The 14,402-nt window shown below is 37.9% G+C and overlaps 1 protein-coding gene across 1 annotated transcript in view; it reads left to right on the top strand.

Annotated features, from left to right (window-relative positions):
• The first annotated feature begins 216 nt into the window (after positions 1-216).
• The window catches only part of PCGF3 (polycomb group ring finger 3), a 54,501-nt gene continuing 40,315 nt past the window's right edge, over positions 217-14,402 (top strand). The window contains exon 1 of the mRNA XM_038123992.1: positions 217-234. The gene's annotated coding sequence lies outside the window, so the exon portion shown is untranslated. The remainder of the gene's footprint in view (positions 235-14,402) is intronic.

Below are 14,402 nucleotides of genomic sequence, written 5' to 3'. Positions count from 1 at the left end.
CCACGGGGGAAGGTGGCTCTCGGGTGCTGGGGGAAAGGAAACCCGCACACCCCCGCCCCACCCGTTCCTACCCTCGGGAGGAGTTGCCGCTTGTGTGGAGGGGCCTGGGCAGGGGACAGAATCCCCCGGCTCGGGGAGAAAGGGTCTCTTTGAGTGGAGGGGTGAAGATGGCGTTTCCAGTAAGGTGGAGATAGAGGGGACACGTCCCTTGGGTGTGAGACTTCAGTCGTGCAGGTATGTGGTTCCAGTACTGTGTATCTATGATATGAAGTTGTGAGAAATAGGAAATGAATTGGTATCCATACGTAAAGTACAGGGGCTTGAAGTGTTTTACTGCCTAAAGTCTGTAGTCTGTTTTACAGTCTAGAGACAAATATACGTATATGTGCACACACACACGCATACATGTGTATGTGTTCGATATTAGGAAATTTGGAAAGTTTTCTAAACCACTGAGTTCTAATAACTTGTGGTGTCACATTTGGCCTTTTAAGTTCTCACTTCTAGCCTGAAAGTGTTGAGTGTTACTTCAGTGTCCTGTGCGGAAAGTTTTGTGTGTCCCAAAGTTAATAGGGTTCAAAGGAGGTTTGATTATTGAGGGTTATCAAGTGCTTGAATGTTCTTTTGCTGCTTCACATATTTGCAATTTCTCCTTTTTTTTTTTTTTTTTTTTTTTTTTTTTTTTTTTTTTTTTTTTTTGTTACAAAACTCTGCAGGCTTTCTGTCAGAGCAGTTTAGGCTATTAGGCTCTTCCTGCTTTCTGTATGAGATGCATGACTCTGAGAAACCAGTTCAAGAAATTCTGGTTTATTACCTCTACATCCTCTGGAATGTTCTGAAAATATTTTCTTTGGTGTTTTTCAAAGTAATGATGTATATTTTCTTCCAGAGTATCACAGAAGAATTAAGTCTGTGGATGAAAAGCTTTGAATTAAAAAAAAAAAAAAAAAGAAAGTTGAGATGAGCCTTTATGTTTAAGGAGCATCCCATGTATGCGTCCTCCGTTATAGATTGGTTTTGTTTATACAGAATGAACAATTAAGCATGTGGTAGCTATGTTGTTAGGAGTTGTTTTAGTACTAGGTACTGTGCTGTTAAAAGATTATTATTAGTTATTTTGGGGTAGGATACTTGTAAAGTTTTGTGTTCGTTCTTTTAGTGGCAGATCAGATTAGAATCTCAGCTGTGGTACTCATCATGTGGCTCGTAAAGGTGCTCTGAAATTCACAATATTCTTTCATGACAAGGGGAATAGAAACAGAAACTTTGTACCCTTTGAGTCGCATTACTATTTCTTTTGAGGCTATACTTGTAGACCGTTTATAATGTGTTTAAGGGAATACAGAAGCTGTGCAGAACCCAAGATTCGTGGTGGAAACACATTGGATACATTAGAAGAGGGTCAGGCAACTTTCTATAGAAAGCTTGGAAATAAAACATTTCATAAACCAGTTTTTGAGGAAAATCTATTGGATTTGTTTCTATGGGCTGATCTGGGTGATTTGATCTTGTTACTCTGCTGTCATCATAGAAAATCAAGACTGAACACTTGTAAATATTATAATAAAGTCGACTTAGAGTTTTTAATTATCCTAGCCTAATAGTAATGTCAAGAATGGCAGAAATTAATTACTATGGTGTGAAAGATTTCTGCTACTAAGAGTAGTATGGCATTTAAGTAGTACAGCATTTCAAGTACAGCATTTAGTCACTGCAGCTGTCCTGCTCTTACATCTCCTGTCCACTTACATGATTTAGAGGGGGTCATCTCAAAGCTTTTTATTTGAGATACAGGTAAGTTTTCTTGTCAAGAACCATTCTACATTTAATTTAATAGCTTTCATTTCTTTTTTGCCCCATATGGCCATTTAATCTAGGTAGCATGGTCTTTTTAGCTTTTGTCATGTAGTGAACTCCCAGGACTGAAATAATTCTGGATTAAATTCCTGAACTCCTAAGGTGACACGGTGAGAAGTGGAAGCATTTCCATTGAAACTCCTAAGTGGAGCTGCTAAGCTCTAAGCGACAGAGTGGATGTGGACATGATGCTTTGAAATGCATGCATGTCGATAGCCTTTCACTCTACAAGTACTGTTCTAAATTACGATACTGGCTTACGAGAAAGTGTAAGGACATCTTGTCTTTTAGAAAAGAAATATTTTCTCTACTTCTTGCTTTGGAACTATTGTCGTTTGGTACATGTATGTAGTAAGTCAGTAGTTACTAAGTGGAAGTTTCTTTTGATAGTAGCATTTGGAGATGCAGTTGATTTAAGACTGTCAGCACTCCTGAGAGTTTATTTATCTAAACCCTGGTCTCTTTTTGTCAGTGCTGCTAAAGATGTTTAGTGATGTTTAAACTTCTCTGATTTGCTGGGATAGGTTTGCTGTCATATTTAAAGGAAATGGGGAGGAAAACCTTCTCAGGTCAGTTTGACTGCAGTAGGTTAGAAGCCAGGCAGAAGGTGCCCATGTCTTCTGGCTTACACAAGACTTACTTGGAAGCTCTGTCTTGAAGTAGTTTTGGGTTACTTACACCACCCTTTTTAAAACACAAGCTTTCTGTATTAGATTGCAAGTTTAGGTAGTATTTGAAAGTCTTACATGCAGTGCAAGAGAAGAAAGAATCAGGCTATTCTGTGTTAAAAGCAATCTTACCTATTGTGATATGTAGCACATTTTCATTCCAAACTGAAGAAACACTATAAATAGTGGTTTGTTCTATAATTGCTCTGAAGAGCCTAGAGAAAACTTGCTGCTTTTATCAAAATTCATAGAAACATAGGATGTTTGGGTTGGAAGAGACCTTAAACATCATTTTGTTCCAACTTCCTTGCTGTTGGCAGGGGCACCTCCCACTAGAACCAGTTCTCAGGGCAGCGTCCAAATTGGCCTTGAACACCTCTAGGGATGGAGCATCCACAGCTTCTCTGGTCACCCTATTTTGGTGCCTCACCACCCTTACAGCAAAGAATTTCCTTGCAGTATCTAATCTAAACCTCCTGTCTTTCACTTTAAAGCCATTCCACGTTGTCCTGTCAGTAAATGCTCTTGAAAAAAAAAAAATCCTTCTCTTTTCTTGTAGGCTCCCTTCAAGTACTGGAAGGCTACTATTAGGTCACCCTAAAGCTTTCTCTTTTCCAGGCTGAGCAACCCCAGTTTGCTCAGCCTTTCCTTGTAGGAGCAACAGGTCCATGTCCTTCCTGTGCTGAGACCCCAGAGCTGGATGCTGGTTAGACCCATGTGGGGTCTCCCCAGAGCAGAGCAGAGGGGCAGAATCCGCTTCCTTGCCCTGCTGGCCACTACCAGCAGCCCCAAGTCCTTCTCCCAAGGGCTGCTCTCCCATCTGTTCATCTGCTGGCTTGATTGGCTCACCAAGGCTTCCAGATCGGGATGCAGCTCTGAGCTCTTGCTCGGGAGTCCCTGAGCTTGGGAATCCCCCTGTACATCTTGATCTAGTGCTCACCCTGACACTTACCTCAGTCACTGCTGGTGATGCTGCCTCATTATCTGACTGAAAATTGACTTTTCTCAAGTTAATTTTACTGAATAAGTGCATCTATACTTAACAGAATATGAAATTGAAACACTCAGTGTGGTGGGAACTAATTGGACTGAAAACGTTATGTGCTACTGATAGTTTGACTGAAGTTTGTAGAGACCTGAAGTTTTGCAATCATACTGAACAGCCAGCATTGTAGGAACAAATAAACCAACAGTGAGTTCTTCAATGACATTATTTTCTTTCCACATCTGCCTTTTCTTTTTTTCTCTTTAATCAGAAACAATACTTTAGACTTGGAACTTCAAACTATATGTAGGAACTTAAGGGTCTCTTTATTCCTTTGACAAACACAACACATACTTTTCAAAAGTAGGGGGTGGTACAGATCATTAAAAGTAGGGGGAATGACAAACTCTAGTGAGCTCAAGTTACTTGTTCTTTGTGCCAGAAAATGACTGTTCTCACAGTTATGACTGCCTCCTTCAAATCACAATTATAAGTTGATGGAGCCAGTGGGGGAGATTTTTGAGGAGGTGGGGGTGAGAACTGGAGTAAATCAAGGTATGTGTGGTAGCATTACAATAGTGCAGGGATTGTAAGTAAGAAATATGCAAAAGTGATAATCAGTCTTTTTTGTAGTTTTGTTGCCAATAGAATAACTTACTTAAACTAGCTCTGACACTATTTTTCATCTCTGCAAAGGGGCATGGAGAAGACTTACTCTCCCTGTAGACATCTATATCGGATGATCTTAAGAGATAACTATTTTGTATTCTGAATTTTTAACTGACAGTAACTTAGAAATTTGTCTACATTAAAAAGGTCTGTGTTCTGGCAGCGGTAAGGATCCTTCTGCTTTGATACTGAGACTGTCCTTATTGCTGGAAACTTGCTTTATGAATAGCATTAAGTTTATTTTGATTTAAGACAGAAAGCATTCTGTGTATGTTTGGTGTCAATGAGAAAATGCTGTGCAGTACCTGACTAATTAGGAGAGGAAAAGTTAATTTTTTAGGTTCATGGAATGAGTTTGATGTTATTTACTAACTTGCAAATGGCTGTTTTGTCAAGATTTTCCCTTAAGAACTTTTTTTCTCTCTCTACATAACCAGACAGCATACAATACCTTCTCTGGTTGATTATTATCCAGTAACATCACAATTATTATATATAATGCAATTTTTGTGTGAATTATGATGATATTATACTTGTACAGGTCATCTTTGTTATTCTTTTGCAATATGCATGCAAACAAAACAGTTTTTGTAATCATGAATGTCATTTTTTCATGCAAATGTGTCAGTGCAGTGTTTGATGAATTTCCAGGGAGTGTGTTGTGCTATTCAATTTTTTCTGGTTTGTCACCTGAAAGAAGAAGCTGAAAGATACAGTACAGCTGGCTAAGTTATAAATTTTTTATTTATGAATAATTGTATGTGACGCTTACTGTTGTATTTGAACTATTGAGTACACAGATTGGCATAATAAAAGCCACGGGTCAGTTGATTACTTAGTTAAAGGATGTTGCCAAATTTATTTTAACTGATAGACAAATGTTTTTACAATAAAAAATTATTTGTTTTACTGAGCAGTGGCAATCAGTAGAACAGATTTGAGGAGCAAGATTTTTTTTTCAGAGTGACTTTTCCCAAAATTCATTGGAACACGGATACATTTAGAAACTTAAGCTCTGTCTTGGCGCTAAGATCAAGATGGTCTGGGATCTTAACTCCTTCATTTCAGATGATTGTATTTCCTACTTTTTTGTTGCGATAATAACTGGATTTTCTTTCATTTACTTTTTTCCCCCTAATATATAAATTATATTCTGGCACAAGGACTCAGATATTGATTTCAGGATTCAAAATAGGAAGAGGTAAGGAAATATCTTATGTCCTGTGTAAATGCCTAATCATGCATGCTGCTAAAAGTATATATGCCCCTGTTCCTACATCCAAGTATTTACATTTAGGAACATAACTTCTGTTAAATCTGTGTCTTCTAAAGATACTTCTAATAATATTTCATCACTTTAAGAAGGTGCTAACACACTGTATTCAAACCCATCTTCTTAAGGGTTTTCTTTCCATCTTTGAGTTAATCCTTTCCTCTGAGGTCTGAACCCCGCACCAGTGTACAGTGTTTGCCTGATTGCTTCTGTCTGTACTTAGGAGAGCCCTGCAGCTGCAGTGCTGTAGCAAGTGATTAATCTTTCTTGTTTTAGCATTGTACTAGTTGGTTGTTTACTGTCTGTTTTTTAAGCTTTACTGAACCTTTTTTAGGAAAAAGCAAGCATAACTTGTTAAAAGCTTGCTTAAAATATCTTATCCGCATGTGCAAGTTGTTCTTACCACCTGCAAAAGACTACACTTCTGGAAAAGTTCTTTGGTGTGGAAAGTGTAGTAAAAAATTACACTCTTGTGTGAAATCCATGGCCTTAGAGAAAAATATTTACCTTTTTTAGTAACGTTTGCATGGATTTATTTAATTTGTTAAATGAAGTAAGTAATTAAACTATGTTTTCCTGTAGCACTTGCCTAAAACTAATTGCAAAGTAGACTTCCATCTTAAATCAATTTATGCTTTAAGATCATGCTTTCTTTATTGGGTTGCCATAAGATGATGATTACTTCACAGATATTTAGTTTGAATATTGGTAAAATAAAGTTTTCTGATTTATGCTTGTTCTCAGATAAATAACAGATGGACAATATTTTTCTATTTTCCCTTGAAAAATCCACATGTTTTTTTTCTGTGACTGAAATTACTGTGGTAATAACATATTTTACCAAAAGTTTCAATCTAACTATTGCTGAGTAGGGGGAGTTTAACTGAAATGCTTTTTAATAACATGTATTCTTGTTAATAGTAGTGTTAGACCTGGTAGCACCAGAGTCAGTAGTTTATTTGCATATCAATTTATTAATTTTCTGTTTCAAGTCTTGTACTTCTCTTTCTTGATTGGCTAGAATGAGGTAGAAATCTCTCCCAAGATCAGGTTATTCTGCAACAATTTCAGAAGACTTCTGTTTATATTGGTAAAATACTTCATTTGTCATTCTTTGACCATTGGTCACAGGAAAAGTAGCCTAGTATTGGTAATGGCACCACACCAGGTAAAAAGGACTCTGGGGGGAGCAATTTTCTTCACTTTCTTGGTTGTGAGATTCTTTTAAGTTTTGATAAAAGTCACCAGAGCTGATCTATGTGGTATTAAGTAAATCTTGGCGCTTCAATATTTCATTTTACTATCTTAGAAATACAAAATTTTTAATGTAACATTTTACAGATAATCTTAGATACTGCCACTGGAAATTGTTTATCTAAATCTGTTCAATCTGTAGCAGTTATTTAAATCATGTAAGGCTATTTTGTCCAGACAATAATAGCTCTTGGGTTGTGTGATTATAATTTTATGAATAAAAATGTCTTGAATTTGGACAAAGTTTTGCAGATACAGGGAGGATAATATTTTGTTTTGTTTCCCATTGGTTTTGGTGGTTTTGTTTTTCTTTTTTTTTGGACAAAGATGTATTTTACCCTGGCCTTCTTTCTAATTTACTGAATTTATCAATGCTATGGGTTGAAAAGTCCTAATTGTAGGACTAATTATTTATATAACCTATTCTGTGATCAAAATGTAAATCAATTATGGTCTTCTTTTGCAGCTTCCCTTAGGGAAGAGAAAGTACGACCTGTCCCCATTATTCAGTTCTGCTCTCCATCGCTCCCCCAAATGGGTTAAATTACTTTCATAGTGGAACTTGATGCCCATTTCCAAAGCCAGTTCTCTGTCAGAGCATTTGTTCTCCAATCACAAGTATTAGTTGCCAATGAATTGAATTTCTGGAGGTTGTTTGGAAAGTGTCATAGTTTTCTTTTTTTTTCCTTGATATTTAGTATGGGAAATCTAGGGTATAAGTAAATGCGAAAAGTTTCTGGAGTCCTCTTCTGTAGCTTCCATTGTTAGGCCTGATGATACCATATTCACTGTAAGAGTGAAGACAAGAGAAAAATGAGCTGGTTTTGCTTCTCCCCCAGATTCCTAAGCCATTTATGGCTTCCCATGAGTAACCTTTTATTCGACTTACTCATCCATTATCACCATCTGCAGAGTTTGACAATTTTAGCATTCAAATGGAAAAAAACCCCAAATTCAGCTCTCTTCTCCCGACTTCAATCCAAAAGCAAAGGAATTTTTTAAAAATTTTTTCACTGAAATCACATCTTTCTAGTATGAAGAGACCTACACATGCTAAATTCTGAGAACAGAAAGTCTTTGAGATGCCGAGCATTTGCTTTGTGAAGATCGCTGAAGACATGGTCGTTTCTGACCTTGTCAGCCAAACTTTACTGGTGTATGCTTGTTGTGATGAATGTTGTGTTCTGAAGAATGGACGGAGGCAAGTGTCAGTGTGGGTGTCATCTATTAAAAAACTATTACATTTTTAATAAAATTGGTAAGTTATTTTGGTTGTCTCTTATGGCATAGTTAAGTCACCAAAAGAAGGTTTTCATGAATTGCAGAAAAGGACTAAATTCAAGCCTAGAGATACTACTAGTAGGCTGCAGTAGTTAATAACTTGCAGTGAAAGATTTTATTTTCTTTTTACTGCATATCATACATCCATCTGGCATTTGAAATTTGTTGTAGGAAGCAATAGGGGTGTATGAAAGTGATTTGGCTTTAAGAAATTCCTGAGGGTAGTTTAAAAGTAAACCTTGAATACAATTATTAAGATAAATAGCAGAGATAATGTTTATTTATTTACTTATTCCTTGCATGCACTGTCAGACTCTGTTTAAGCTGAGCCTTTTTAGACAATAGTTTATTTCTACAGTTTTTGAACAGTTTGTGTCAATGTGCAGCTGAATAGTTTTGGGTGGTAATGGCTGTCTGTTTGAATGTTAATTATCAATTGTGTAAGTTGAGTGATGTTTCTAATGATGGATACCTTTTTATACAGACTAAGCAAAAAGATAATTATAAAAAGCTGTAGCTAATCAATGACTTGACAGTTCTTTCTTTGTATGTTGCTGCTTTCTGATCTTAAACTGTGGATTAGAAAAGTTTATCAGTATATCAAGAAATCATTATGTCCATCTGAAATGCTGTCATGACTCCTCACAGCAAAAAAGCCATTTTAGTAATTATTTTAGTCATTCTTTGTCTGCCTTCATTCTAGTTTTCCACATAGGTGTTTTTACTTCATTTCACTTGTCTGTTAGTGCTGTCTTTTTTACTTAAAATTGGCAAGGGGTAGCTGGTTATTTGGTTTCTCTTCGGACTTCTTTATTTTCACTAACAATTTCCCATTATCTATAAAAGTTGACATCCATGTCTTGTTTTATGAGATTCTGGGTAGTTTTGTGCAAAGATCTAAATGCAAAACATGTCTGCAACTCTTTTTTGGATGAAAACTAAACTACTCCAGAAACTGTAGAGTACCATTACCAAGACTGGGTAAGAAAGAGCAACTTAACTTTTGCACTGCTCAAGTATGTGTTTTCTATATTTGTGACTCCAGAGAGACAGCCTTCTGTCTGGCAAAATGATTATAGGCAAGGCTGGAAAGGGAAACTTCTACTAGCTGGATTATGACAATCTTTTGTTAATGTTGCAGCAGGTGCTGAGGTGCTTGTAAGAGAAACTGGTAACCACTTACCTTCTCTGGGATTTGGTTAAGCAGCTGGTATTTGGCAATTTAGCAAGTGTTTCCTTGGCTACTCCTTCCTGATTAAACTACAACTCTTAATGAACTAAGGGAAGGAGATAGACTATCATTTTGGCAGATCTTAATAATGTATGCTGTTAAAACAGCTCCTGAGAATTCTGTCTGTCAAGCAGGTTGGTGGATGTACCTCTTTTTACACCTGCCTTTTTTCCTGAAGTTTCTCCTTGTTCTTCTCCTATATGAAGACTGTATTGCCATAAAGTTGCCTTCATCATTAATTTGTGGTAGTATCTGTTAAAATAAGCACCTGATCTGTAAGAAGGTTTTGCTTCCAGGTGGTTGTCTCCAGCAAGGGGAGTGGGCAGTTCCAGTCAGTATTTCTAAAACTGCATAAGTGAGTTTGTCTAGGTTCTTACACAAGTGAAGCTAGCCTCGGGTGAGATTTTGTTGCCTTAGTAATTTAGACCTTTCACCTCCTGCATACTGCCAAGAAAATTTTCTCCATTTTAAATAAACCAGCAAATGTCACATCATGGCAGTGATTAGATCACAGCAAAGAATTCAGATATAAATGCTGAAGCCTCTCATGCTGTTGTTTGTCCATTGTGGGCAATGTTCTTCATTTACACTGACAGACAAAATAGTGATGGTGTAATGGTGTCACTCTGCTTTTTGGTCAGAGTTTGAGGAGCTGTCTGTTAGTGACTTTGATGCAATGTTTGGAACGATTGATATTCTGTATTTACTATCAGGACTTCTTGAACTGTGACACATTATTGGATTATGCAAGGAAAAAAAAAAGGTAACAGTAAAACTTTGGAAGTCTTTTCTTTCTGCAACATTTACAGTGAAATATAAAACCAAACCCAAAACCCACAAACCAGCCAACAACCTGAAACAAAACAATCAAAAAACCTTAAACCAATACCCAGCAAAACAAAAAGTTTTGATAGCTGCAGATATTTTTTTCTGTGAAGTATCATTTCATTGTGGAAGATAATGCCTGTTTTCAAAGTGCTAGACATTTAACTTTTTCCCTTTGTTCCTACATGCATGCAAAACACCAGATCTAATGATGACAAAGAAATAAAAATAAATAGAATGTGAGTGCTTTAAAAGTATCATTCTTTCTACAAGTGTAAGTTTTCAAATGCTGTTATCGTGCTGAGAATATTTTGAAATGGAAAGTGGAGTAATTCTCATTGCTGAAATCACTCAGACTTGGAAGTGTAGTAGTTGTTTTATATGAGCGCACATAGCAATGTAAAGAAATTTTAGAGATGCCAGGCTCATGTCTCTGTAATTATTTCATTAAGCCTGCCACAAGCATGAGTGGAATTTTTCCTTCACATAATGGGACCAATCCTGAGTACAAACATAGTAAGAAAAATTCAGAATACATGAAATGTGAGAGACATGGCTAATGAAATCTGGTTATGGATGTCTTCTGTGTTTTGATAGAAGATACTTTGAGATCTCTGTGCTGTCTGCTGGTTCTAATGGATACAGCACCTAATTGCTGAAAAACTGTAAAGGCTAAAAAAAAAACCCTCCTAGGACAGCTGGGTTAGTAGTTTAGGGCTGCTCTTCATGGTCCTATTTTGATTTAATATGGTAAAAGTGGTATGTTCATCATGTCAAAATAAGCTCAGATCTTAAATGCAAGAGTTTTGCTGTATTGGAAGGATATGGGTTTGTGCTTATTGGATGAGTCTAGGATTTTTTATGCCCTTAGTCCTCCTTTGTTCAAACTGCTGTTTTTCACTTTCCTTTTTATTACCTGTCAATGTGTCCATTTCTTTCCTAATTCCTCTTAGCTATTCCTTCTTCTACTGCAAGCCTACATGTTTTTGTCACTCTAATGACAGCATTCCTTTTAGTCTGTTTATATTGAAGGCTATTATTTGAGTGCAGTTTGCATTGGTACAAAGGGAGAAAAAGAGAGTTCTGCTAAGTTTGATTTGTCCAGGTTGCTGGTTTTTTCCCTGCCTTTGTAGGGCTGACAAGTTTTTATTCATTGCCCTTGATTCTGCAGAGGGCAGATGGGCCTAAGGGGTTTTTGTACAGCTGAGGAATAGTGTCTCACATTTTTTGGATAGTTCTGCTGCTCAGTTGCAGGCTGATGGAAATGGCTTTTGGACCTTCACTGCTGGCTATCTGCTGTCTTTCATGGGAAGTTCATCACAGGCCATGAGTGGTACCTGAATGGAAAAGACTTAACCATGAGAAACATGTGCAGTACAAGGCCTGTAGGGTTGACACTGAAGAGGGGTCTGCTAGAATAGGAGTGGATGCTGCTTCGTGACACATGCAATCTCAATAATAAGTGATGATTTTTTCCTGGTATATTATTTTGCTTGCCGTGACTGACAAGTGTGGCTTTATATCAACTGTTAATGGATTAATGTATCATTGAAATTATTTGCAGGTCTCCTTGTTAAAAAAGGGAAGCTTTTAATAGTGTATTCTAGCATATATTTAACAAGGAGAAATCTTCCAGTCTTTGTAAATAACACATCTTGTAGTTTAACTCCAGCCAGCAGCCAAGTAGATCCCTGTATTATCAACTCTGTTCAGCACACATCCAAGACATGGCCCCATATTAGCCACTGTGAAGAAAATTAGCTCTGCCCTACTCAAAACCAGCAGATTCCACCCCTTACTCCATACCATTTGCATCATGCTCAGGTCCAGCACTATTCCATACAAGCTCATTAAACCACCATTCCCCTTCCCTCTCTTTGATAAAATACCTAGATGTCATTCCTGTTGTCTGTGGACCACCCCTGAAAAATGTCCATCATATATCCTTTGATTTAATTTAGTCCATGACTTTGGGCTCTATCTGTTATGGTAGTCACTCAGGACAGGAGAGGAGGTGCGTTGCATACAATTAATTTAGTACAATTACCAGGCACCAAAGCCAGCTCAGATTGTGTCACTGCTGTGCTTGGATTTCTGGAGGGCTTCTCCTCTGTTGGTTTGAGTAGTTTTTGTTATATTTATTCCCGCAACATAGAATTCAGATAATGGATTGTAACAATTTAATGATATATCCATTATAATCTTCATACCTGATCCTTTTGGGTTTATAGGGTGTAATGTTGCAGTGAAATCCTCTTCTTGTCCCCAGCCTAGCTGCATGGGGGTTCCTGTTAAGAGTCCACTGTTAGTGGAGTCCACATCATAAGCCTTCCCAGGGCAGCAGAGACACAGCCTGCTTTACCATGGTCTTCAGCACAGGCTGCAAAGGACTCTGTGCTTCCCCTGCTCCAGTGTGGGGCCCCACTAATGAGAAACAGTTGTTCTTGAACTTGTCCAGTGTGGGTCCTTGCCATGGGTTGCAGTTGTTCATACACTGATCCAGTGAGGGTCCCCTGTGGAGGCACAGGTCCTGCCAGTAAGCCTGCTCTAGCATGGGCTTCTTACAAGGTCACAGCCTTGTTAAGTCATCTGCCTGCTCTAGCAGGGGATTCTGCATGGGCTGCAGGTGGATCACTCCTCCACCATGGAGAACACATCACAGTCTCTTCAGCTCAACTTCAGGCCAAAGTTCAACCTGTCAGCACAGCAGCACTATCCTGGCCATATGCCAGCCCAGGTATATCGATGTGGTGTTACCAAAGTGTTCCCAGGCATAATTCAGGAAGGTGAGAAGCAGTGCAGCAGTACAGAAAGCTGTGAAAGCAAAAAGCAAGCACTAGCAAGCACTAGGCTCTTAATACATGTCAGGAAACAAGCCCCAAGGCAAGCACAGGAGGCAGCTGTTTACTAGCTGAACAGTACTAAGAGCTAAATATCCAGTCTAATACGTCCCAATGGAATCTGTCATTATCTTGAACCCTTTGTGCCTGATACCTGATGCAAAAAAGGACTGTCACGGTTTAACCAAGCCCCACGCAGCTCACCCACTCCCCTGGAGGAGAAGAGGGAAAAGAATTGGAAGAGTGTACTCTAAAAAAACTAATGGGTTTAGATAATGACAGTTTAACAGGGAAAGCAGAAGCTGTGTGCAGAAGCAGAGGAAACAGGAAAACAAATTCACTGCTACCCATGGGCAGTTGTTCAGCCATCTCCAGAAACAGCCCCATCACTTTTAACTGTCATTTGAGAAGACAAATGCCTTCACGCCAAATGTTTCCCGTGTTCCTCTTTCTTCCCCCCACTTAATACACTAAGCATGATGTCACTTTAACAATTACATTTGTTTTGGGAGAGCAAAAAAGATGGAAAATGTTTTCAAAACCAAAGTTTCAAGACTTCAAGTTAAGAATTGAGGGAATTAAATGCTGAAGGAAATGGAGGACTGAACAGCTGTAGGTGGAAAGAAAAATAGCTTTTGTGTTCTATTGGTTAAACTCCTGCTCTAGTATTTAATGTGAAATAAATAATATAAACTATTTGTTTGTTTCTCATTGCCAGACATGAGGATTGTGTCTGGGGTAAGAAAACTGCTGCAGCAAGAGTTCAAAGGAGACTTCGAGTTTGTTGTATCATTGCTGCAATTTATATCTGAAAGAGCTGAATGTCAGAATAATGGGAGAAGCATATGAACAGAGTGCATCTTAGAGTCCTCCCAGGCTTACATGAACAAAAGAATAATTTTGCAAGGCTCCTTTATAATTTGAATTATATGGTACATGGATAGCTAATTTTATGTAATTTACTGTCTGTACATTTAAATCTACAGACTCCAGAATACTTGCTAACCACTTGCAGGTTACAGAGCCATTCTAACCACATTTTTTTGTCATCTGTTGTAGCAGCACAGAGGCAATTATTGGGCAGATCAGTGAAATTGAAGGCTTTAGTCACTTAATTTTTTTTAACCAAAGGATATGTAGTTTCTCAGGCCCCGTCAAATCTTGGGATTAATTAACCATCAAGTGCTGCTATCTGGGCTTAATCTACATGGGAATGTGAAAAAGTGATTGTTGGCAAAATGTGTCTTCAGCTGAATTGTAGTACCTTCCTGCTTCTTACCAGCTGGTATCTTCTGGCCTGTCACTACATATTTCCGTTTTAACAGCTGTTCTGATACTGGTCTGCCAGTGTACCTGGACCAATAAGTGGAGTCAGTTGACTGAAAACCTGAATTTTTAAGGACCTTTTAATAGATGGCAAGAGGAATTATGACAATTACATGAAGATTCTTCCTCTCTATTTCAGAAACAATTGATAGAGAAAATTGTTGTTTCTGATAGAGATCTGTGATGAAAGATA

The sequence above is a fragment of the Motacilla alba genome, chromosome Z (genome assembly GCF_015832195.1).
Source record: "Motacilla alba alba isolate MOTALB_02 chromosome Z, Motacilla_alba_V1.0_pri, whole genome shotgun sequence".
NCBI classification, from domain to species: domain Eukaryota; kingdom Metazoa; phylum Chordata; class Aves; order Passeriformes; family Motacillidae; genus Motacilla; species Motacilla alba.
Note: the sequence above shows the minus strand (reverse complement) of the source record. Positions and strands in the feature narration are given on the sequence as shown.